At 35.7% G+C, this 25,256-nt stretch overlaps 1 protein-coding gene across 6 annotated transcripts in view; it reads right to left on the bottom strand.

Annotated features, from left to right (window-relative positions):
* Braf (B-Raf proto-oncogene, serine/threonine kinase) overlaps positions 1-25,256 on the bottom strand; it is a 184,900-nt gene that overhangs the window by 133,533 nt on the left and 26,111 nt on the right. Inside the window, exon 2 of one of the 6 annotated variants that reach the window (XM_076832558.2) lies at positions 7,054-7,120. The exons of the other annotated variants lie outside the window; for them this stretch is intronic. The gene's annotated coding sequence lies outside the window, so the exon portion shown is untranslated. The remainder of the gene's footprint in view (positions 1-7,053; positions 7,121-25,256) is intronic. 6 annotated transcript variants of the gene reach the window in all.

Below are 25,256 nucleotides of genomic sequence, written 5' to 3'. Positions count from 1 at the left end.
GCAAAAAGTGGATTTGTGCAGATTCAGTCCTTTACTCAAGAAATACAATGAGCAAGGTTCTAGGCAGTGAAGATACTGCAACTAAAGCAAATTGCCTGACCTCATAAAGCACACATTCTAGTTGAGGGAAGATAAGCACTAGCACTAAATAAACATATGTCAGATGGTGATAAGTTAAGAGAAAACAAAAATAGCTGAGGAGCAGGAGGGGGCAGTGGCTATTAATTCTGTAGCACAGTCAGATTTGAGGGTCTCACTAAAAAGATGTATGACCAAAGATGTGAAGGAAGCGGGCTGGGGTTGTGGCTCATTACCTAGCACGTGTGAGGCACCAAGTTCGATCCTCAACACCACAGAAAAATAAACATAATGTAAATCTACTATTAAAAAAAAGAGAGAGAGATGTGAAGGAAGGGGATTCAAGTTCATCATGTAGGTAAAAAAGACGAATTAAATCCAAATAGAGGAGGAAAAAAATGCAAAAGGCATTAGGGTAGGAGCAAAACTGGTGTATGTGTGACAGATTGAATGTGTTAATGACCTCAATCAATGGTTTCCTCATAAGTACACCTGTAACTTAGCAGTCCCTTCCACTCTGATTCTGGGCTTTTCCAAGTGACTTACGTTTGTGATATCTTACAACCTGATAGTAATAAACATGACCCAAAAGCAGAGGCTTAAAATGCAAATATGCATTTCTTTTTGCCATCTTGAACAAATGAACTTGCTTGCTCTTTTACCTCTGTAGAAGAACATACCTGGGCTAGTCTACTAGAATCAAGCTGTGCCACTCAGGTGATCCTAGAATAGCCAGATATCTAGAACTGGTACATGACTGAGTGCCCAAGGTTAGCATGGTACACAAAGGCCTGTTATAGATTCAAATAGCAGTTGTTTTAAGCACTATGTTTTGCAGTAGTTTGTTACACAAGAGAAAATATCACTGTGTTGGAAGAACATAAACACACAAAAGAACATCCAAATACTTGTATTTGTATTTCATAACAGTATTACACATAATAGCCAAAATGTAAAAATAGTCCAAATGCTTATCAGCTAATGAATAAATAAAATATAGGGTATCCATTCAATAGAATTTTATTTGGCAACAAGATAAACAAAATATTGATACATACTAACATGAACAAACCTTGCTACTAAGGTGAAAGAAGCTAGTCACAAAGGATCAAGTATTGTATAATCCCACTTATATAAAATGCCGAGAATAGGGAAATCTATGGAGACAGAAATAAATTAGTAGGTGCCTAGGAATAAAGGGAAAAAAAGGAATAAAAAGGGATGACAGTTAAAGCATTTGGAGTTTCTTTTTGGGAAGATGAAAATATTCTGACATTAATTTTGGTGATGGTTGCTATATAACTCTGTGAATATACTAAAGGCCTTTGAATTGGACACTTTACATGGTGATTTGTATGGTATGTGATCTCTATAAAGTCATTTTTTTAAAAAAGAAAATGACATGAACACTTGTGTTTTTAAAGCATTACTCTAGCTGTTATACTGAAAATGGACCATACTAGGAGGAAAGATAGATGCCAAGAAACCAGACAGGAAATGACTGCCCAGTGAAAGGTGGGAAGTGACTGCCAAGTGGAAACCTTTTACAAATTAGACTGATAGTGGCAGAGATGGTAAGAAGTATCAGATGCTGGGTATATTATAAAAGTGGAGTCCACAGAATTTGCTGATAAATTGAATGTGGGGCATTATAGAAAGGAGTAATTTTTGATTTTAAAGTTCTTAACCTGAATAAATCAAAGGATGTAAGAGCCCCAGATCAAAATAATGCAGAAGCAGCACTGGAGTTGGGGGTAGGGACACAGGATATAGAATGAGGAATTTAATTTTAAACATCTTGAGAAGTCTATTAAACAATCAGAGTGGAAACATAGAAAAAAAAAGGAGGAGGGGATCTAGATATACAAATCTGGAATTAAGTAATAAGAGGTCTGTCTGGAGAGATACAAATTTGGAAGTTTAGGAAAACTGTTTCTTACTCCTTCAAGGAGATGCTCCCCACACCAACTGTAACAGCTTGGAATCCAGAATCTATCTTACAACTGATGACATGGTAAAACTGCTGTTGTCCAGGAGGTGTGTATGATGTTGTTGTTATGGTCAGCACACATACAACTCGATTAAGGATATTCATGTTGTTGTTATTCAACTGTTAAATTCATTGTTGGTATTACATGTCAAGATTAACTACCACTTTAAAATACCTTCAGAAAGATAATATAATTCTGCATTGAAACAAAATTCAAGTATCCATAATCAAGTTATTAAGTATAAATAAAATAGGGAAGTCAAAATTATAACACAAGGTAACTTTCACCAAAACTTGGTATATGCAATATATAACACCAGAACAGATTCAATTAAAAAAAAAAAAAGAAAGGAAGCTGGGTTCACTGGTGAACAGCTATAATCCCAGCAGCTCAAGAGGCTGAAAACAGGAGGATCACAAGTTCAAAGCCAATCTCAGCAGCTTATAAGACCCTGTCCTCCCCGCCTACCCCCCCAAAAGGGATGGGGATGTAGCTTGGTGATAAAGCACCCCCGAGTTCAATCCCAGATATTGAAAAGGAAAAAGGAAAGAGGAGAAGGAGGATAGGAGAATAAAATGAAATAGTAATTAAGCATCTCAGTAGAGATGAAAAGATATAATCAAAAATTTTCATCTTATCAGTATAGTAGGAGAAAATACCAAATGCCAAGTCTTTGGATGACATTCTGTAATAAGGATTACAAATCTGTTACAAAGAACAGTTAAGACAGTAATGGAGAACCTCAATTGTTCTCAAATCTGTTGAAAGTCTGATTCTGTTTAAACCATTAAAATGATTTTCTTTCTTAACTGGGTTTGGGGGTGTAGCTCAGTGGTAAAGTGCTTGGCTAGCATGTACAAGGGCTTGCATTAAATCCCCAGCATTGTGCATGCTCGTGCGCGTACAAAAAGAATTCTTTACATGTTAAGAGTTATATTCTTACTTTAGATTAACTTTTTGTTGTTGTTATTTATCTTTTTTTAAAAAAGATAAGTACATGTCTATGGTTCCAGCCATACATGTCTTTGGTCCCAGACAGGCACAGGGAAGAAAAAGAGGATTGCTTGAATCCTCAAGTTCTGGGCCAGCCTGCACAACAGAGAATGCCTTGTCTAAAAACAAAACAAAACAAAACAAAACAAAACAAAGAAGGAAGGAAGGAAGGAAGAAAGGAAGAAAGAAAAAAAGAAAATAAAAATTGAAAAATAAATAGAAACCTTTTTAAAAATATTTTCTTTTTAGTTGATTATGGATACAATACCTTTATTTATTTATTTTTTAATGTTTACAAATATTTTATTTTTTTTATTAGTTGCTCAAAACATTACAATGATCTTGACATATCATACATTTGATTCAAATGGGGTATGAATTCTTATTTTTCCACGTGTACAGATTGCAGTATCATATGTTATATAGCCACGTTTATACATACTGCCATACTAGAGTCTGTTGTATTCTGCTGCCCTTCCTATCCCCCCGTCCCTTCCCTCCCCTCCCATCACCTCTCTCTACCCCATCTACTGTGACACATTTACCTTTTTTTTTCTTCTTTCTTCCCCCGCACACCATCTTATATGTAATTTTGTATAACAATGAGGGTCTCCTTCCATCTTTCGTGCAGTTCCCCTTCTCTCTCCCATTCCCTCCCACCTCTTATCCCTGTTTAATGGTAATCTTCTCATGCTCTTCCTCCCTGCTCTATTTTGAGTAGCCCCCCTTATAACAAAGAAGACATTCGACATTTGTTTTTTAGGGATTGGCTAACTTCACTTAGCATAATCTGTTCTAATGCCATCCATTTCCCTGCAAATGCCATGATTTTGTTATTTTTTAGTGCTGAGAAATATTCCATTGTGTATAAATGCCACATTTTTTTTAAATCCATTCATCTATTGAAGGGCATCTAGGTTGGTTCCACAGTCTAGCTATTGTGAATTGTGCTGTTATGAACATTGATGTAGCTGTATCCCTGTAATATGCTCTTTTTAGGTCTTTTGGATATAGTCCGAGAAGGGGAATAGCTGGGTCAAATGGTGGTTCTATTCCCAGCTTTCCAAGGAATCTCCATACTGCTTTCCAAATTGGCTGCACCAATTTGCAGTCCCACCAGCAATGTACAAGTGTACTCTTTTCCCCACATCCTCGCCAGCACTTGTTATTGTTTGACTTCATAATGGCTGCCATTCTTACTGGAGTGAGATGGTATCTTAGAGTGGTTTTAATTTGCATTTCTCTGATTGCCAGAGATGGTGAGCATTTTTTTGTGTATTTGTTGACTGATTGTGTATCCTCCTCTGAGAAGTGTCTGTTCAGATCCTTGGCCCATTTGTTGATTGGGTTATTTGTTTTCTTGTTGTTTAATTTTTTGAGTTCTTTGTATACTCTGGAGATTATGGCTCTATCTGAAGTGTGAGGGGTAAAAATTTGTTCCCAGGATGTAGGCTCCCTATTTACCTCTCTTATTGTTTCTCTTGCTGAGAAAACACCTTCTAGTTTGAATATGTCCCATTTGTTGATTCTTGATTTTAACTCTTGTGCTATATAGGTGTCCTATTAAGGAATTTGGAGCCCAACCCCACGAGATGGAGATTAGGGCCAACTTTTTCTTCTATTAGACGCAGAGTTTCTGGTTTGATTCCTAGCTCCTTGATCCATTTTGAGTTAACTTTTGTGCATGGTGAGAGAAAGGGATTTAATTTCATTTTGTTGCATATGGATTTCTAGTACTCCCAGCACCATTTGTTGAAGATGCTATCCTTTCTCCACTGCATGCTTTTAGCACCTTTGTCTAATACAAGGTAGCTGTAATTTTGTGGATTTGTCTCTGTGTCCTCTATTCTGTACCATTGGTCTACCCGCCTGTTTTGGTACCAGTACCATGCTGTTTTTGTTATTATTGCTCTGTAGTATAGTCTAAAATCTGGTATCGCTATACCTCCTGTTTCACTCTTCCTGCTTAGAATTGCTTCTGCTATTCTGGGTCTTTTATTTTTCCAGATGAATTTCTATTTGTTTTTTTTAATGTGGGGCAGAGGATTGAACCCAGTGCCTCACACACGCCAGGTAAGTGCTCTACCACTGAGTCACAACCCCAGCCCTAGACTAACATTAGTATAGACTATTTATAATAGTTCTTATCTTTTCATAAGTAATAGTAAAAGGCCCTACCTGCAGTATAACACATCATTCCCAGGTGCCAGAGAATCTTGGCATCTTGAGTCCTTCCAAACCTCTAGTAAAACTACCCTTTTGACTCAGGTAACTAGAGAAAAAAGTTTTACTCTATTATTCAAATAGTCTGCTATCAATTTGGCCTTCTTGAATATAGCTAAAGCAAAAGAGAGGAGAAAACTACAATGCTTCACTATGAACCTAATACAAGTGTCTGTCATTCACTAGTTAGATAAATTCTGGCAAAGCTTTCTTTAAAAATATTTTCCCCCTTTTCCTTTCCTAATAAGATATAAGTCAAAATCACTCCCTTTTCCTTTCCTTCTATTTTTTAAAATATTTATTTATTTATTTTGAGGTGTAGATGGACACAACACAATGCCTTTATCTGTATGTGGTGCTGAGGATCGCCCGTGCTAGGCGAGCGCTCTACCGCTGAGCCACAATCCCAGCCCCTTCCTTTCCTTCTATTTTTAAACAAAGTCTCAAAGTTGTCATAGATACTGTTGAGAGCCACAGCCGAAGGGGCCCCAGCAAACTTTCAGACTGCCAGCTGATGAGCTGAAGGGGCCCCAGCAAACTTTCAGACTGCCAGCTGATGATTGGCTCACAGCGGCCCCAGCAACATCTAGCTGATTGGCTCCTCTGCGGTGAAGCTCATTGGGCTGTTTCCCTGCCCTTTCAGGCCACGGAGCTGCTCATTGGGGGACTTTTTGGCTCCACCCATGCGACCCAGCCAATCGGCCTCAAGAGGAAGAGGATTGTGGGAGGTGTGGAGGCTGGTGGTTGGGGAGTGTGGCTTGTGGGAAGCCGGTGGTGGCAGTTGGGCTCTGAGGGTTTTTTCCTGAGGAGCTGTTTTGTTTGGCTTCTGTGGTTCTTTTTTTTTTTTTTTTTTTTTTTTTTGAGAGAGAATTTTTTAATATTTATTTTATTTTAGTTATCAGCGGACACAACATCTTTATTTGTATATGGTGCTGAGGCTCGAACCCAGGCCGCACGCATGCCAGGCGAGCACGCTACCGCTTGAGCCACATGCCTATCCCCAGCTTCTGTGGTTCTAAAAATAAAGTTAGTTTCTTTTGACAAGTGGCTCCTGAATTGTGCCCAGCCAGACTGCGGCAGATACAAATCACAATTTCAAGAATTCTTCAGTCTTTGCTTCCCAAATACTTATATCTGGTCTAAATTTGGAGGAAAAAGGTAATCAGCCTTAGAAGTTCTATCTGAACAATATGGCCAGAGAGAGAATTACACATAGTAAATTCTGATTACCACAAGGGGCACAAGCCACATGGTACCCATATTCCCTAAAGTGAAGACTGCCTCATTCTTCCAATAATCCAGAGATTCCTATATTCAATACCCACTTCTTGGGCCGGGGTTGTGGCTCAGTGGTAGAGAGCTCGCTGAGCATGTATGAGGCACTGGGTTCGATCCTCAGCACCACATAAATGTAAAATAAAGATATTGTGTCAACCTAAAACTAAAATAAATAAATAAATTTTTTTTTAAAAAAAATACCCACTTCTTCAGAGACATTAACAAAGTTACCATAAATGATGTATCTGTGCTCAATTTAAGTTCTTATAAGTGACCTAGTTTTAGGAGTCCAGGACATAAGTAAAGTATTGATGAAGTCCACTCCAACTTTTTAATACTGATCATTTTTAACCTCCACTATAACCTCTAGATATCTAAGAAAATCCAAGAACATAAAAAAAATTGCAATCAAAAGAACAGAGGAATCTGTTAAATTAAATTAGTGATTAAATGAACTTTATATCATTAAGCCAGGCACAGTGGCACACACCTGTAGTTCCAGTGATTCAGAAAGCTGAGGCAGGAGGATCACTCAAGCCCATGAGTTAGAGATCAGCCTGGGCAACAGAGAAAGACCCCATATCAAAAACAAACAAAAAGCCCCATTTAATTTATATTCCTACTGGGGTGAAAATGATCTCAAATCCACCTGAAGAAACTTGAAAAAGAACCCAAGAAAGCAAGATAGAAATAATAAAGAGCAGAAATCAGTGAAAAAGAATAATAATAAAAATAAAAGCTGTTCTTTGAAAACAAATAAAATTTATAATTATTTAGCAAGACTGATATAAATAGACAAAAATTCCCACTGTTAATAATCAAAGAATAAGCCACAGCCAAATGACCGACATTTAAAGGTTCATAAAGAGAGAATGTTATGAAAAAAATCAGTAAATATAAATTCAAAACCCTGGGGAACAAATGAACCAATTTCTCAAAACTCAAAGACACATACATAAAGTCCTCAGAAGGTGGTACAAATAATATGAATGATCCTATAACTATTAAGGAAATTGAACTCATAGTTAAAAACCTTTATTAAGGGCTGGGGATGTGGCTCAAGCGGTAGTGCGCTCGCCTGGCATGCGTGTGGCCCGGGTTCGATCCTCAGCACCACATACAAACAAAGATGTTGTGTCTGCCGAAAACTAAAAAAAATAAATAAATATTAAAAAAAAAAAAAAAGAAAATATGAGAGAATTTAAAAAAAAAAAAAAAACCTTTATTAAAAATAAATCTCTTGGGCTGGGGATGTGGCTCAAGTGGTAACACGCTTGCCTGGCATGCGCGGGGCTCTGGATTCAATCCTCAGCACCACATAAAAAAAAATAAAGAGGTTGTGTCCACTAAAAACTGAAAAATAAATATTAAAAAATTCTCTCTCTCTCTCTCAAATAAATAAATAAATAAATCTCTAGGGCTGGGGATAGCATAGTGGTAGAGTACTTGCCTAGCATGTGCAAACCCCTGGGTTCTGCCCACAGTGAAAACGAAAAGAAAGGGAAAAAGAAAAGGAGGAGAGAAGAAAGAGGAAAAAAGGGAGGGTGAAAAGAAAAGAAAACAAAAGGCAAAACAACATTAATAATCAAAAAGGTAAAATAATTGAACATAAAGATTAAATTTAAGACAGAAGTATTAAGAACAATCTTAAATCAATATAGCTTATATAACTGATGCATCCAGAATTTAAATGATTTTAAAATCTGAAAGTAAAACAACCAAACAGCTTAAATGACCAGATTCACTTTTTTTGCCTCTGATTATCCAAACCTCAACTCTTCATCAGATATAGATGAAAAACAAAACATAAAAGAACAGTATCACCAAAATTTTCTCTGTACACAATTAATTTAAACTGTACCGTTACACTTTAAAAAAATGAATCCTCTCTGTTTAAAGTCTATGAACACTTGGCTATGTACAAAAAAATTTAGAAATGATATACAGAAACCATGACTAGTGGTTACACACAGGAAATAAGGTCAGAGGTCTATCAGGATGGAAGTCACCCTTCACTGTATATGCTTTGGTTTAACAAACAAAAAGCCAATATAAAAAGCTAGTTATAACTGTTTAAATTGTGTATAAAATTAAAGCCACATAACTATGGGTAAGTGTAGACACTCTATAACAGTTCTGCCCATTTCAAAACCAAGTATTAAACAGGGGAAGAATTTATATAATTAAAGCTGTTTGTATAATTATAGCTATATTAACTAAATTTAAAGATAAAATCTATTTACTAAAATTCACTTTTTAAAATAAGCCAAATTATAAGGAAACTTTCTGAAGAAATATTCATATATCATAAATATCATATATTCTTTTTTGGTAGGAAGGGGGATTCCGGGGATTGAACTCTGGGGCACCTGGCCACTGAGCCACATATCCAACCCTATTTTGTATTTTATTTAGAGACAAGTTCTCACTGAGTTGCTTAGTGCCTAGCTTTTGCTGAGGCTGGCTTTGAACTTGCAATCCTGCTGCCTCAGCCTCCTGAGCCACTGAGATTACAGGGGCGGATCACCATGGGTCAGGCAAGCCTGATTCTTAGACGAAGTTTTGTGATTATTTTTGGTAGACCAATTTATGTCATACTACTTTAAAGCTTAAGCAGAATTTTTAATACTTTCATCCATTTGTATTACGTAACTTTATACATATTTTAGAAATAACCCTATGATTCATATACTATGGGTTTTTAATTTTCACAAGCAAAATACTGATGCTAAACCAATTCATCCTTCCTCTTACTACACACACACACACACACACACACACACACCTAATCCCCTTGTCCAGTTTGTCCACACTATGTACACTACCTATTATTTATTTACTATCTTTCATGGTTATCAGATTGACTTTCACAGGAAACAATTATTAGAGGCATCAAGGTATGGTGTATGTTCATGCTAACTAGGTTTAAAAGTTTGGTTTGGCTATTGCATATGTAAGAGTTTAGGAGAAGATAAAGAAATAAATGTTGGCTGAAAAACCTTCAGTGGAGTTTAGATTTTTACTTTGGAGACAAGGACCAAATAAATGGTCAACATTACTTGTTTCAACTCCTTACAATACTACTATTAGATGGGCTTGCATAAGTTTATTCCAAATGTTATTCTGCTCATGCTTCACAGAGTTATTGTGACGAATTTTTGATGAGTTAATCAATTACTTCTTGAGTTACCTTGTTTACTGTCATTACTCTATCCTAATGGTTCCCTTGTTTTGCATTATTCCTATTCAACTCTCCTCCATTTTCCATAGTAAAATCCCTAAAACACATACTTTACTCACTTCCATCACTTACACACTTTAAAGCCTTCCCAATCAGAATAAAACTTAAACTTTGTAGTATAGAAATCAAGATCTTACAAGATATCATCCCTGCCTACCTTTTGCTTCATTACATACTATTCTCTCCACCCTGTATTCAGTAAGCACAACCACAGATTCACACATTAAATTTTTTTTTAGTTATTTTATTTATTTTTATGTGGTGCTGAGGATGGAACCCAGTGCCTCACACATGCTAGGCAAGTGCTCTACCACTGAGCCATAACACCAGCCCCCCCCCCCATACACACATTTTAATCCTTCTTCCAGGAACACTCTTCACCTAGCACTTTTCTAAACAAAGAGAGTTCCTTCAGAGTTTAAATCTCACTTTCTCAGAGGACTTTCCCTCACGCTTCTCTCAATCTATATTAGATACTCACTACATTCTCATAACACTCCATATTTTTTCTTTTGGCATATATCACAATTTAGGATATATGTGTGTTTGTGTGTGTATATGTATGTATTTTGATGACTAATAGACATTTCCTGATTACAGAGACCACATCTAAGCAAATCACATATAGTAAAATTGTTTAATGCAGTTCTTATTGCCACAAATGGCTTTTGATTGGATTAAGCATGATACTTTAAGATGTTTACTCTGGCAATAATGTTTAGGTTAACCAACAAGTCAGAGAAGTACTTGAGGCAGGGAGTCTCGTGAAAAGCATGCTACAGTTATAGCCAAGAAGTAACCAGGTCTGAGCTGCTGATAGATCCAAGACTCTTACCTGTAAGGTAGCAAGGAGAAAGTCAATATTCTTAGAGTATATGACTATTCCAAAAGAGGAACTGTGAAAACTTTTTGTGTAATAATTCAGCTCTGAATTTAGTTGACCAGATAAATAGGTTGCTGAAAGAAACTATCATTCTAACTCTAAAGTAAATGATCACAATCCAACACTGATATGATACAAAAGAAATCCCTTTAATCAATGTAATTATGTCTGGTGACTGGTTAACTGAAAAGGTCATAAGTTAAAGAATAAAGAAATAGCAATCGGGCTGGGATTGTGACTAGCATGGGCAGGGCCTGGGTTCGATCCTCAGTACCACATAAAAATAAAGATATTATGTTGTGCCCATCTATATCTAAAAAATAAATATTAAAAAAAGAAGAAATGGCAAGCCTAGACCTTAAACATTTTATGTAAACTTGAAACTATAAAACAAGCATTCATTCCAAGTATCTTCTTTTAAATATGAATAACACCTAACATGCAGCAATTTTTTTAAAATGGAGAACATCAGCTAACCTGATGAACTGATTAGGTGGAAGTCAATTCAGAGAGCTTCAATTATTTTTCCCTTTCTTTTTTCTTCTTCTTTGTATTGGGGAATTGAACCCAAAGGTGCTTACACCCTGAGCCACATTTCCAGCCCTTTTAATTTTTTATTTTGAGACAAGTTCTCACTAAATTGCTTAGGGCCTTGCTAAGCTGTGGAGGCCTTGAACTTCCTTGCCTCAACCTCATTTGCTGGGATTATAGGTGTGTGCCATCACACCTATTTCCTTTTGAATACTACTGCTGAAATGACATGAACTGAACAGTAGTGGAATGGTCAAAGCTGTAGTCTATAAAAAGTATACACACTCCTGAGAGCACTCTTTATTGGGAGTGTTGGCTGGTTACATTATTTAGTAATGTATTCATCTAGACAATTAAAGGGGGAAAGAAAAACCCCAGCTTTTAACATTCACACCCCTGGGGCTAATATCAGAGGAACATGTCCCATTTGGTCAAGAAGCACACTGAAGACTGGGTGTTCCATACAGCAGAGCACTTGACAGTGTTGCTTTCCTCTTGCACATAACTCTTATTGTGAGCATACTTTGATTCCCACAGACTGAGTTAAGTAAATGTATGGATTAGATTGAGTTTTACCAAAACCTTGTAGAATGGCAAGTAACTTAAGATCATTCCTATAAATGAACAGTGTTGAAGATAACGCTATTGCTCAAGCAAAAGTCAAAGCCAATGCTTTGCCTGTTCCTAGTACGAGCTATTTGTTGGTCATGATGCAGGACAAAAGTCCACAATCCAATCCAATCGTAGTTCTCAACCAGGGATGATTTTGTTCCCAAGAGACACCTGAAAGTCTCTAGAGACCCAAAGGAGGGTACCCATGTAAATATTAAATATGCAAACCTGATTTTCTTTGTTTTCTAGATGAATACATTACTAGACACAAAGCCGGCCAACACCCCACAATTATTTATACTATAGACCACAGCTCTGGCCATCGCACTATAATCCATTCTTCTTTTTTATTAATATTTATTTTTAAGTTTTAGGTGGACACCATATCTTTATTTTACATTTATGTGTTGCTGAGGATCGAACCCAGTGCCTCAAGCATGCTAGGTGAGCACTCCACCACTGAGCCATAAGCCCAGCCCCTATAATCCACTATTCTGATGTCTCTATTGGAAGAAGAGTACTACTGGAACCTAGTGGATAGAAGCCATGGCATTTGCTAAACATCTTACAATTCACAGGATAGTCCTCCACAACCAAGAATTATCCAGCTCAAAACATAATAGTGGGCTGGGGATGTGGCTCAAGCGGTAACGCGCTTTGCCTGGCATGCGCGAGGCCTGGGTTCAATCCTCAGCACCACATACAAATAAAATTAAGATGTTGTGTCCATTGAAAAACTAAAAAAGAAAATATTAAAAAAAATTCTCTCTCTCTTTAAACAAAACAAAAACAATCAAACAAAAAAACATCAATAGTGTCAAGATTGAGAAACCCTGATCTAATCATATCTGATAAGAAACTGGATCATTAAAAAAAATTACCTCTGGGGCTGGGATTGTGGCTCAGCAGTAGAGCGCTTGCCTAGCACGTTGAGGTCCTGAGTTCAATCCTCAACACCACATAAGAATGAAATAAAGATAATGTTTCCAACTACAACTAAAAAATAATAAATATTAAAAAATTACCTCGATTATTTAAAATATGAATTTATATCAGTATTGTAATGATGACACTTGCCCTAAAGGATATGTTATGACTTAGCATATAAACCCAAAGATGAACAAAGTCAATAACAATTTCAAGCTTGTTTTCTTTTTAGTTTAGCTTTAAAAAAATGCTAATAAATGTTCAAATTTTATAATATATGATCATGATTTTATATAGTGTTAGACACAAAACAAATATAGAGTGGAAATAATGTGTTCAAATTATTTTTGCTAATAGGGCACAAAATTTAAGTGTGAAGACTACTGATTCAAACAACTGAACTTTACAAAAAGACTGCATTAATACAAACAAGTTTATTAAAATTCTAATTCAAAGATAAGTTACAGTAGCCCTTGCCTGTAATCCCAGCTACTTGGGATGTTGAGGCAGGAGAATCACAAGTTTAATGTCATCTTTAGCAACTTAGCAAGAACCTGTCTTTGAAATAAAAAAATATCAAAAGGTCTGGGGATGTAGCTCAGTGGTAGTATGCCACTGGGTTCAATCCCTAGGGCAGAGGAAAAATCTAATTTAAAATCACTAAAAGAAAAGAGAAAATAAGAATGAAAAGAACCTAGTAATGTTTTAATTCTCCAGGAATAGCAAGCCCAAGGTACTTATCTGAACCAAGATAAAAATCCACATTGAAAACCATCTGTAGAAAACCAGTGAAGACGCCCAAAGTTATAAAACCAACAGAAAAACTGTGAACAACTGTGGTTAAAAAACTCACAAAAAGGGGTGGCTGTACATTAAACATAACTAAGTGAGGAGGCTCCAACAGCACAGTGGTTATAAGCATGACCTCTGGAGTCAGAATGTCTGGATCCAAATACCAGATCTTCCACTTAAGCAGTGTGCCCCTAGAGAAGTTGCATAACCTTTCTAAACAAACTTCATCTAACAAAATGGGATTATCATATCTAACTCTTAGAATTGTTGTGAAGACTTATGGTCCAACATATTAGTTAAGAACATAGGCTTTAAAATCAGAATTGCTGCTTTGTCACTTAGCTATGCAACTTTGGGCAAGTTACTCAGCCCTCAAGTGTCAGTATCCCTATCATTCTTTGAAGGATACAAACTTCATTAAGTTGATCTGAGAATCATATGGGCTTCAGTGCCTGGCACAAAGTAAATAATGAGTTGAACTGAAATAACAAGTGAATTAAATACTCAGTTCTTAATTTGAATAATTATAAAATTAAAGCGGCACTGTATCATTGCAAAAATATTTTTGTGTATGACTAATTTCTATAGTTCTTCAGCAACTATCTTTTAACTAACCAATGATATGCTTTTATTCAGTCAATATTTACCAAAGCTCTACTTGTGCTCAGACTTGATCTGAGAGCTGAGCTGAACAAAACTGACAAGTTCCTTGCCCTCAGAAGAACTCACAAGCTCTGTTCAGTATTTTTTTTTTAAGTTAGAATCCCCTACTCTTTTAATTGTTCTTCAGTAATTTAGTAGCTTCTCAATCTTCTGTTTTCTGAATTTCCAAAATGTTGTACATCAGTGGCTCATAAAATGATAGTTTTCAACACCTACTACAGATTAAAAATCACTTGAGGGACTTACTCTCAAACACCAGAATCCCTGAGAATAGGACATAGGTACCTGCACTTTTTGAAGTTCTTCCCCTGCCTGAATTGCGCCTGTGCAAAACATCTTTTCCTCTTCAATCTTGGGCCTAAGTGGCGGTGACATGGCTAGATGCACTAAGAAAGTTGAAATCGTCAGTGCCTCCCTCCGGAAAATGGTGAAGAAAATTAAAATTAGCCAGCACGCCAAGTATACATGTTCCTTGAGGCAAAACCAAGATGAAGAGTTGGGCTGTGGGGATCTGGCACTGTGGTTCCTGCATGAAAACAGTGGCTGGTGGTGCCTGGACCTACAACACCACTTCTGCCGTCACAGTCAAGTCTGCAATTAGAAGGCTGAAGGAATTGAAAGACCAGTTCTACCATATAGTAAAATTGTGGTTTGTTGTTAATTATATTAACAGGATGTTCTGATGTGAATTGCATTAATATTGCCCTTTCAAAAGATCTGTAAATTGAAGCCCTTCTAATTTTAATTGGAAAATTTTGCTGAGATGGGTTATTGTAATTCAGGTCTTTCTTCCTCAGTAGTCAGATGATAATGGCATGAAACTAAGTCTTATGGCTTAGGTATATACTTGGCTTTTTTTTTTTTTTAAAAAAACACTGTTCAACTACTCAGAGATACATTGACATATTGTACAAAATTTGTTTTAAAGGTAAAATGTGCTAAAATACACAAAGGATATACATTAAAAAAATTTTTAAAAAAAAGTTCTTCTAGTTTTTCCAATGTGTAGTCAAGGTTAAAATCAAAACAAAACAACACTACTCTAAATTCTATCATCCATATCTGAAAAAAAAGCATACTTTTAGTGAGATTATTATTACATAATATTATCAGTGCAGTATAAGAAAGCATAGTTTTTTAAGAGTAATACCATACTTCTAATTTATATTAAAAGTACAACTCATTTATTAATGTCAAGTAACATGCATTGTTTTAGAAAGATATTTGTCGTGGACCAATGACACAAAAAATCTCTACCATGAAAAACTTGTGCTCCCACAGTGAGGGTGAATTACACATTTCTAGACAACTATATTGTAAAAAACTTACTTCAGTAATCTAGTTGTATATAAAATGTCACAAGAGTTCAAGCAGAATGAAAGAGGAGTAGGGATGGAGGTAGTGTGGGGAGGAGACAAAAGAAGTTAGAGAAAGCTTCTGGAAAAGATAACCAGAACTGAGTTATAAAAGACTGAGTGAAAGTTGATGAGATCAGTGTTCCTCCAAGGGGTATATGAGTGGTACTTTGGGTGGGGCAACTGCATTCCCTGGCCTATGGCATTGAGTGACAAGCATTCTCTAGTCAAAATAAAAGTACTGTGTCCCACTACAACTAAAAATAAATAAATATTTAAAAAATAAAATAAAGGTATTGTGTCCACCTACTATATATATTATATATATATAGACACACACATACATACATTATATATATATATATATACACACACACACACACACACACACACACACAATTTCCAAATGTCTCCCATAAATCACTGGGGGTAAGGGGCCCTGGTGATGGGAAGATGAAGTTAGAGAGCATTCCAGGCCAGAGGCAGAAAAATACATGTTTGAGAAGAAGCACAAGAGTTTGGTATTAGAATAGCATTTCCCTAAATGTTTCATAGTATGTTCTCACATACGCACAAGCAATGCTCCAAGTCAACAAGGTTTAGAAAATTCTAATTTAAACAAAATAAGTTTCTTTAATATTGTTCTTCTAATGGGAATCAGTTCCTTAGTAAGAATGACTGTTGATGATTACATATAAATGATTAAAAAGTCAATGTTAGCTGAGCAGAATAAAAATGAATGTCAATTTGTTAAACAGCAATCTATTATCAAGCTTTACTATAATCCGCACCTATCTCCTGCCTGAGTGGATTCTTCATCCTAACTGACTGGCTTGGCCCAAAATGGCAGTAAGGGGAAGAAAGATTTTTTAAAAGGAGTGATGAGAACACAATAGATTTGTTGAGGAAGCTTTCTGAGACAAGATGTCTGTAAAAAGCTTAACCTGTCTGGGTTCACTCTGCCTGGTGTTCCCCACAGCATTCTTGAGCAGAGAGGCTCAAATAGAAGTAGTCTACTTAAAGGAGACAGAAGAACAATGAAGCATCCAGCATGGGGCCTATGCTTAGAAATTTTAGCATCCCTGCCCCCAAAAAACGGTGGAGGAGGAGGATGGGAACATAATAGGCAAAAGGCAGATAAAATGTATAGCAGATGTCTGTGTCAGGGAAACAAACTGTCTGATACAGCCCCAATTACCACTGTTATATCCATTTTTTTTAAAGAAAAAAGTTTAAAAAGAAAGATTGAGGAACAGATGAAAAAGGAGATAAAAATAAATTAGGAGGGGCTGGGGTTGTGGCTCAGTGGTAGCGCACTTGTCTGGCATGTGTGAGGCACTGGGTTTGATCCTCAGCACCACATAAAAAAAAATAAAGGTGTTGTGTCCATCTACAACTAAAATACATATATATTTAAAAAAAGTAAATTAGCAGGTTAGAGAAATAAATGAAGATAGGAAAGTCATACTGAAAATAACAAGAAATGGAATAAACACTTGTTAGGAACATAGAAGGTAAATGTGAGGGAGGGGAAAAAAGCCACATTTAAGTTAATGAAAAGAATAAAGAGTTAAAATGTGAAATAATGCTAATTACTGAAGATAAAGAACATCTGACATATAATTAAATGATGTACGTGATGAACAAAAAATAATGAATGTACCAATACCAGAAAGTTTGATGCTGGAGAAGTTAGTACATTTGGTAACTAAGAACAGAAAACAGCGTTCAGGCTGATCTTACATCTTCTCTATTCAGTAATACTTAATGCTAGAAGAAAAAAAAAATTATGAAAAAGTATCTACAGAATTCAGCAGAAAAAATACACGATTTGACAATTTTATAGTTGCCCACTTTTACATAAGTACTAAGACCATAAAAATCAACCTAAACTTTTTTTTTTTTTTTTTTTTTTTTTTGTACAGGGAATTGAACACAGTGACGTTTACCCAGTCCTTTTAATTTTGAGACAAGATCTTGCCAAGTTGCTTAGTCCCTTGCTAAACTGCTGAGGCTGGCCTCCAACTTGCAATCCTTCTGTCTCAGCCTCCTGAGTCACTGGGCACCTCTACGCCCAGCTGATCTAAACTTATTTGACAGTATAATCCAGCTGATGAAAAGATGAATAAATAGTAAAAATCAGAAATTAAGAATCCAGGATTTTAAAGAATTAAAGGTAAACATTAATTCCATTTAAACACATCACTTTGAGACTTAGGTATAAAGTACAAAACAAATGAAATAATGAATCATTAACAAGATTTATCTCTTGGGCTGGGGATATGGCTCAAGCGGTAGCTCGCTCGCCTGGCATGCGTGCGATCCGGGTTCAATCCTCAGCACCACATACAAACAAAGATGTTGTGTCCACCAAAAACTAAAAAAAAAATAAATATTAAAATTCTCTCTCTCTCTCTTTTTTTTTAAAAAAAAACAAAGTTTATCTCCTATATGAAGAGGTAAAAGAGGGTAAGTGCTTTAATCTTCCTATCTTTAATAACAAAGGATTAAGAGAATCCTGATTATCTTGGCAAATCAAGAAATACAGTTTAAAGATATTACATCTATAAAGATAGTCAGCAGAATTAATAAGACTTATAAACCACCAAAAATTACTAGATGGGAAACAAGTGCACATATACACATGCACGTATATAAATCCATAGGAGATAAAACAAAGACCTCAACGAAAAAATATCTGAAAACTGCCCTACCAACAAAATATAAATGGGATAGACTAATTCATTTAAAAAAAAAAAAAAAAAAAAGGCAGTGGGCTCAAAAACCAAACCCCAAACAAATGTGGTACACAACATCCATATCTAAAGTTCACTCAAAAAGGTTTAAAGTAGCCCGGCGCAGGCACAGTAGCTCATGCCTGTAATCCCAGTAGCTCAGGAGGCTGGCAAAGGAGAATCATGAGTTCAAAGCCAGCCCAGCAAGGGCGAAACACTAAGCAAAAATACAAAACGGGCCTGAGGATGTGGCTCACTGGTCGAGTGCCCCTGAGTTCAATCCCCAGTACCAAAAAAAAAAGGTTTAAACTAAAAGTTACTTAAAGTCCATTCAAACAACTTTCAAGAAACATATTCTCTGGACTGGCATTTTAAAAAATGTCCAAGATACAGAAAAAAACTGGAAAGCAGAACGGCTCTTTCTAATAATACAAATACCTAATAAAACGCTGATGCCAAAACTAGGGTGTAATTGCATAAGAGAGCTATAGACTAATCTCATTTATGAATACAGATATAAACATCAAAAATAAAAAGCTGGGCTGGGGTTGTGGTTCTGTGGTAGAGCGCTTGCCTAGCATGTATGAGGCACTGGGTTCAATTCTCATAAATAAATGAATAAAATAAAGGTTCACCAACATCTAAAAAAAATTTAAAAAAACAAAAGCTGCATCAGTGAATCAAATTCAACAATAAATTAAAGGAATATATTGTAATAAAATATATCAAGTAATTCAAGAGTGGGTAGGATGTCTATAATATAAATAGGATGTCTATAATTACTTACTCAAGACCCTTTTATGATTTAAGAACACCTCGCAGCACACTAGAAATGGAAAAAACATTTTTAAACTTCAGAATATCTGTAAGATTATAATACATCATTAATAAGAGCGGCATTTCCATTAAAGACAGAAGTATTAAAAGATATTATTGCAACTATCCAATCTGTGAAAGGTCCTAATCCAATCCATTAGAACAAGAACAAGACATATAAGAATGGAAAAAGAACAAATAAAACAACTATTTGCAGATATAAGTAACTTAAAAATCTAGATCCATCTAATGGTGAACTTGAGGTAATAAGCATTCTTTAAGAACCAAACACAAAATCCATGCACAAAATAACCAATAATTTTCCTATACCGCCACCAAATGATAAGATCATTTAACATATTGACCTTTTGAGGGGCGGGGCGGGGAGATGGGGAAACTCAGGGCCTAGTGCATGCAAGGCAAGCACTCTACCAACTGAGCTATATCCCCAGCCCAAGAAAAGATCATTTAAAAAAACAGACTCATTCATAATAGCACAAAGATTCCCAGGAATAAAATCAACTCCCACTCCCTCAAGTATGAGAGCATTACTTAGAAAACTACAAATCTTTATTTAAGGAAAACTTTAAAAGGCCTAAATAAATGAAGATAAAGACCATGTTCATAAGTTGAAGAACTCTGCATTATAATTGTAAACATCTCATATATATGTCCCTATGTTAATATACAAATTTAAAACAATCACAATCAAAATTCCAAAAGGACATTTTATGGAACCTGACAATCTGATTCTAATGGTCACAAGAGTAAATAAGCACAGGTTTGTGCAAAATGAAAGAAAAAGACTGGCATTACCACAAACCAAGATATTATATATAAAGTAGTAGTGTGGACCTGATGCTATTACAGACAAACAGGAATCTGGAATATATCAGAGATTGGTTCATGAATCAGTGAGAAAAAAATCATGCACATACATATATACAGTGTTGGGATAATTTTGTCTACCCAAATATCTTTATAACCAAACTGTGTAAATAACTGAACATAAATTTTTCAAATTTTAAATTTATTAGAAGACAACATACAGAATATCCTTTGTTATCCCAGAGAGAAAAATTTCCAAATAAGAAACAAAAGTGGTAAATGAAAAGATGAATAAATTTGGCTACATAAACAATAACAACAAACTTGCTTATAACTAAGGACTAGAAGAAAATATTTCAAAACATAATGGATAACAAACAACGTTCATAATAGAGGACACTTAAAAATAAAATGTAAAAACAAACTTAAGATGTTCATAAATAATTAGGAAAAAATTCAAAGGCTAAGAATCATAAAACAAATTCAACATCATTAATAATCAGAGATGGAAATCAAAATGATATAATTTTTCTCCTTTTTATTATAAAATTATGTAAATGATTTGCAAAACATGTAAAGAATAACTGAAGCTGGGTATGGTGGCGCATGTGTGTAATTCCAGCAGCTCAGAGGGGTGAGACAAAAGGATCACCAGTTCAAAGCCATCCTCAGCAATTTAGCAAGGCCCTAAGCAACTCAGTGAGACCCTGTCTTAAATTTTAAAAAGTTCAAAAAAGGACTGGGGATATGGCTCAGTGACTGAGTGTCTCTGAGTTTAATCCCTGATACCCACCCCCACCAGGAAAAAAATAATAATAATTGTAAAGTAAACCTTCAGTAACTCAGTCCAAGTTAAGAATATAGCAGTGCCAATCTTAAGTCTCTCTCTGTGCCATTCCTCAATCACATCCACTTTTTGTCATTCCTAAGGTAATTATTATCATTCATCACTAAGTTGGTAATGATTCCCTTGATTTCCTTATAATTCTAGTACCTATATTTGCATTCCTGAATACTACAGTATCATCTGCTTTTGAACTTTTTATGAATAGAATCATGTTGCACATTGCTTCTTATGTTTGACTAATATTGTATTTATGTGATTCATGCATATTAATGCAGGAGATGTTTATAGTTTGATTTTTTCCTCTATCTGAACCAGGTTTTTATTTTATAATTAAATACAAAATGATTTATATATTCCACTACTGAGGGACATTTGAATTTTTTAATATTTTTGTGCTAATTTAAATAATGATATTATAAACATACCTATAGCTATGCTTCCTAGTTTCCCTTTCACACATTTCTTTAGGGCTATGGCTGACTCTCAAAGTATGATTCCTGGGCCAGCAGCATCAGCATCACCTTGTAATTTAGAAAGGCAAATTATCAGCCCCCACTCCATCCTATCTAATTAGAAACGATGGGGGGATAGATCCAGTTCAGAAATTTTAACAATCCCTCCAGGTAATTCTGATGCACCTCAAGTTTGAGAACCACAGGAGAGGGGTGAATGTCTGTGAGTAGTATTGCTTGTTGTAGCACATCCTGTTATTTTCCAAAATAGCTCTTCCCATTTACACTTCCATCAGCACTGCCACCAGCAGTGGAAGAAAGTTCCTGCCACTCCATATCATCAACGCTTGATACTGTCGAGTGTTTTCATTTCTATCAGTATGATTTATACAAAACTATCTTGCTGTGGTTTTAGTTTTTATTCCCCTAATTGTAATGAAGTTAAAGACCATTCCATGTTGTGGTAGGAACCTTACCTCTTGGTATTCATACATCGTACTATCTCTTCCCCTTGAGTATATAGATTTGATTTATTAATTTACTTCTAATTCAACATGGCAGAAGTGATGGGATATCACTTCTAAAATTAGGTTACAAAAAGGCTGTGATTTCCATCTTGGGCCGTCTCTTTCACTCTCTTCTGGAAAGCTATGCTGTGAAGAGGCCAAAGTGAGAAAATTTGGCAATAGATGTTCTGAAGCCAGCTAAACCACATGAGGAAACTCAGAAGCAGATCCTCCCTCAATAAAGCCTTGAGATGACTGTAGCCCTTGACTTATTATAGCCTCATGAGATCCCTGAATTAGAACCAGCAAACTAAGTTGCACTGATTCCTAACCCACAAAAACTGAGATAAATGTTATTTTCGGCTACTAAATTTTGGAGTAATTTATTATATACCAATAGATAATATGTGTGTTGCAAGTACCTTTACTAATTTTGTACTTTGTCTTTAAAGATTCTTAATAAGGTCGCAATGAGCAAAAGTTTCTATTTTTTATTTTATTTATTCTAATTTATTATATATTGACAGCAGAATGCAATTTATTTCATATTACACATATAGAGCACAATTTTTTTATGTCTCTGGTTATACACAAAGTAGAGTCACATCATCTGTGTCTATCTCATTCCACTATCATTCCTACCCCCATGTCCCCTCCTTTCCCCTCCCCTCCCCTTTGCCCTATCTAAAGTTTATGTATTCCTCCCATGCTCCCTTCCATCCCCATTATGAATCAGCATTCTTATATCAGAGAAAACATTCTGCATTTTGTTTTGGGGGAATGGCTTAAGAAGTGTCTATTTTTAATAGTCAAATTTATCAAATTTTTGTGGTTAAATATTTGAGTCTTATTTAAAAAATCTGTTCCTGGTCTGGGGGAGTAGTTCGGTTGTTGGAATGCTTAAGGATCTGGGTTCAACTGCCAGCATCAAAAAAGAGCCAGGTGGGAACACATACTGCAATCCCAGCTACTCAGGAACCTGAGGCAGGAGGATCACAAGTTTGAGAACAGCTTAGGCAACTTAGTGAAAGCGTCTCAAAATGAAATGAACAAAAACCAAAAAGGGCTTGGCTCCTCAATGGTAGAGCACCCCCAGTGCTGCAAAAAAGAAAAAATAAATCCTTTCCCTGCCCTGAGCTTATAAAATTATCTCTCTTTTTATTTGTGTAAAAACTTCTTGGATTTACCTTTTTATATACTTAATCTACTGGAAATTAATTTTTTTTAAATATTTTGTTTTAGTTGTAATTGGACACAATACCTTTATTTTTATGTGGTGTTGAGGATCAAACTCAGCACCCGGCATGTGCAAGGCGAGTGCTCTACTGCTGAGCCACAACCCCAGCCCAGGAATTGATTTTTATTCATAGTAACAGGTATGTGTTGGGGGTGTCCTGACTTCATTTATTCAACATAATAAACAATTGTTTCTGCAAGTGTCATATATCATATGTCCACCCACCTACTCCCCCCACAAAGCATATAAAAAACTCATCAGCAACATAGCACCTATTTTGTATTACCTTTAATTTGTTATTTATCTGCCCTCCCCTTTTAAAAATAGTTTTTAGTTGTAGATGGACACAATACCTTTATTTATTTATCTTTATGTGGTGCTGAGGATCAAACACAGGTCCTCACACATGCTAGGACAGCACTCTCCCACCGAGCCACAACCCCAGCCCTTATCTTTTTATTGGTGGCTCAGATACTCTTGAGACTGCAACTCAAAGTCCATGCCTGTGAAAGCCTCAAGATCATCCTCCTCCTTCTCTCCCTAAGGTGGGGCACCTCTTCAGATATCACTCAGTCATACATTCTTCTCTGACCCCACTCCCTTCTCACAAAGCTGTGATTCAACTAATACTATTTTAAAGATTTATTTAAAGCAAAACATCTAGTACTAGGCTTCCTCCTATGAAGAGAAATTAGGAAAAACCAATTACAGAAAATGTAAAGAAAAAAACAACAAATATATTCAGGAAAACATAAAATTCAAATAATAAAACTGGAGTAGTAAGTTTGTTGGTAGTCCTGGCACCCATCTGACATTGTAGGTGTCACTACAAGTAGATTTGAATGTGAACCTTAGATGGGAGACATGTCTATATTCACCCAGGTAATAACCAGATCCCAGCAGTGCTTAGCTACAGCAGTCAAAATTTGTTGACTGAGAAGATGAATTAAAAATTCTTCCCACCTTATTTTAAGAATATTCTGGAAAGGTGGCAGAATACAACAGTTACTAATAGGGCATTATGTAAAATTGTGGATGTGTGATTCTGCATGTGATTCTGCAATCTGTATTTGGGGTAAAAATGGGACTTCATAACCCACTTGAATCTAATGTATGAAATATGATATGTCAAGAGCTTTGTGATGTTTTGAACAACCAATAAAAAAAAAAAGAATATTCTGACTATTCTTGTTCCTTTCCACTTCCACAGAAACTGTTCTACTAGGTTGTCAAGTTCCACAGAAAAGCCTATAGGGATGTGTATTTAGATTTCAATATATCTACTATCATTTTAAGAAAAATATTTTTACCACTCGGGTCTTTCAATCTATCCTAATACGTGGTATGCAACTCCATTTATTTAGGTGATCTTGATAAGATTTAACTATTTAGGTCTCTTGATAAGATTTAACTATTCTTCTTTACAAAAGTCTTGCACACCTTAATTATTTAAAATTTGCTGTGGCCCATGCCTATAATCCCAGTGACTTGAGAGGATCATAAGTTTGAGGTCTCCCTTTACAATTTAGCAAGGCCCTAAGCAACCTAGTAAGAACCTGTCTCAAAATAAAAAATAAAAAGGGCTGGAGATAGTTTTAAAAAAAAATAAAATAAAAAGGGCTGGGAATAGTAAATAAATAAATAAGTAAATTATCAGTAGATTAAATATAAAAAGGTAAATCCAAAAAGCTTTTACACAAATAAAAAGAGATAATTTTATAAGCTCAAGGCAGAGAAAGGATTTATTTTTTCTTTTTTGCAGCACTGGGGGGTGCTCTACCATTGAGCTACATCCCCAGCCCTTTTGGTTTTTGTTTATTTCATTTTGAGACGCTCTCACTAAGTTGCCTGAGCTGTCCTCAAACTTATGATCCTCCTGCCTCAGCCTCCTGAGTAGGGCTGCGGAAGACTGTCAAACAGTCTCAATAGCAAGGTATTCATAGTAACATTATGAATACCTTGCTATTTTTATGAATAAAAATCAATTCCTGGGCTGGGTTGTGGCTCCCAGTAGAGTGCTCGCCTAGCACGTGCAGTGTGCTGAGTTCGATCCTCAGCACCACATAAAATAAAGGTATTGTGTGCACCTACAACTAAAACAAAATATATTACAAAATCAATTCCTAGTAAATTAAAAAAAATGTTTAATTTAAGCATCTCCTTTCCTAGGAAATATTTCTGTCCTCCATTCCCTCTACTAATTTTGAATCATGTGCCTCTTTTCCCTGATCCTTCTGTATCTGGGGCACATTTTCACTAAACTACACT

This window comes from Callospermophilus lateralis, chromosome 1, assembly GCF_048772815.1.
Source record: "Callospermophilus lateralis isolate mCalLat2 chromosome 1, mCalLat2.hap1, whole genome shotgun sequence".
Lineage (NCBI taxonomy): Eukaryota > Metazoa > Chordata > Mammalia > Rodentia > Sciuridae > Callospermophilus > Callospermophilus lateralis.
Note: the sequence above shows the minus strand (reverse complement) of the source record. Positions and strands in the feature narration are given on the sequence as shown.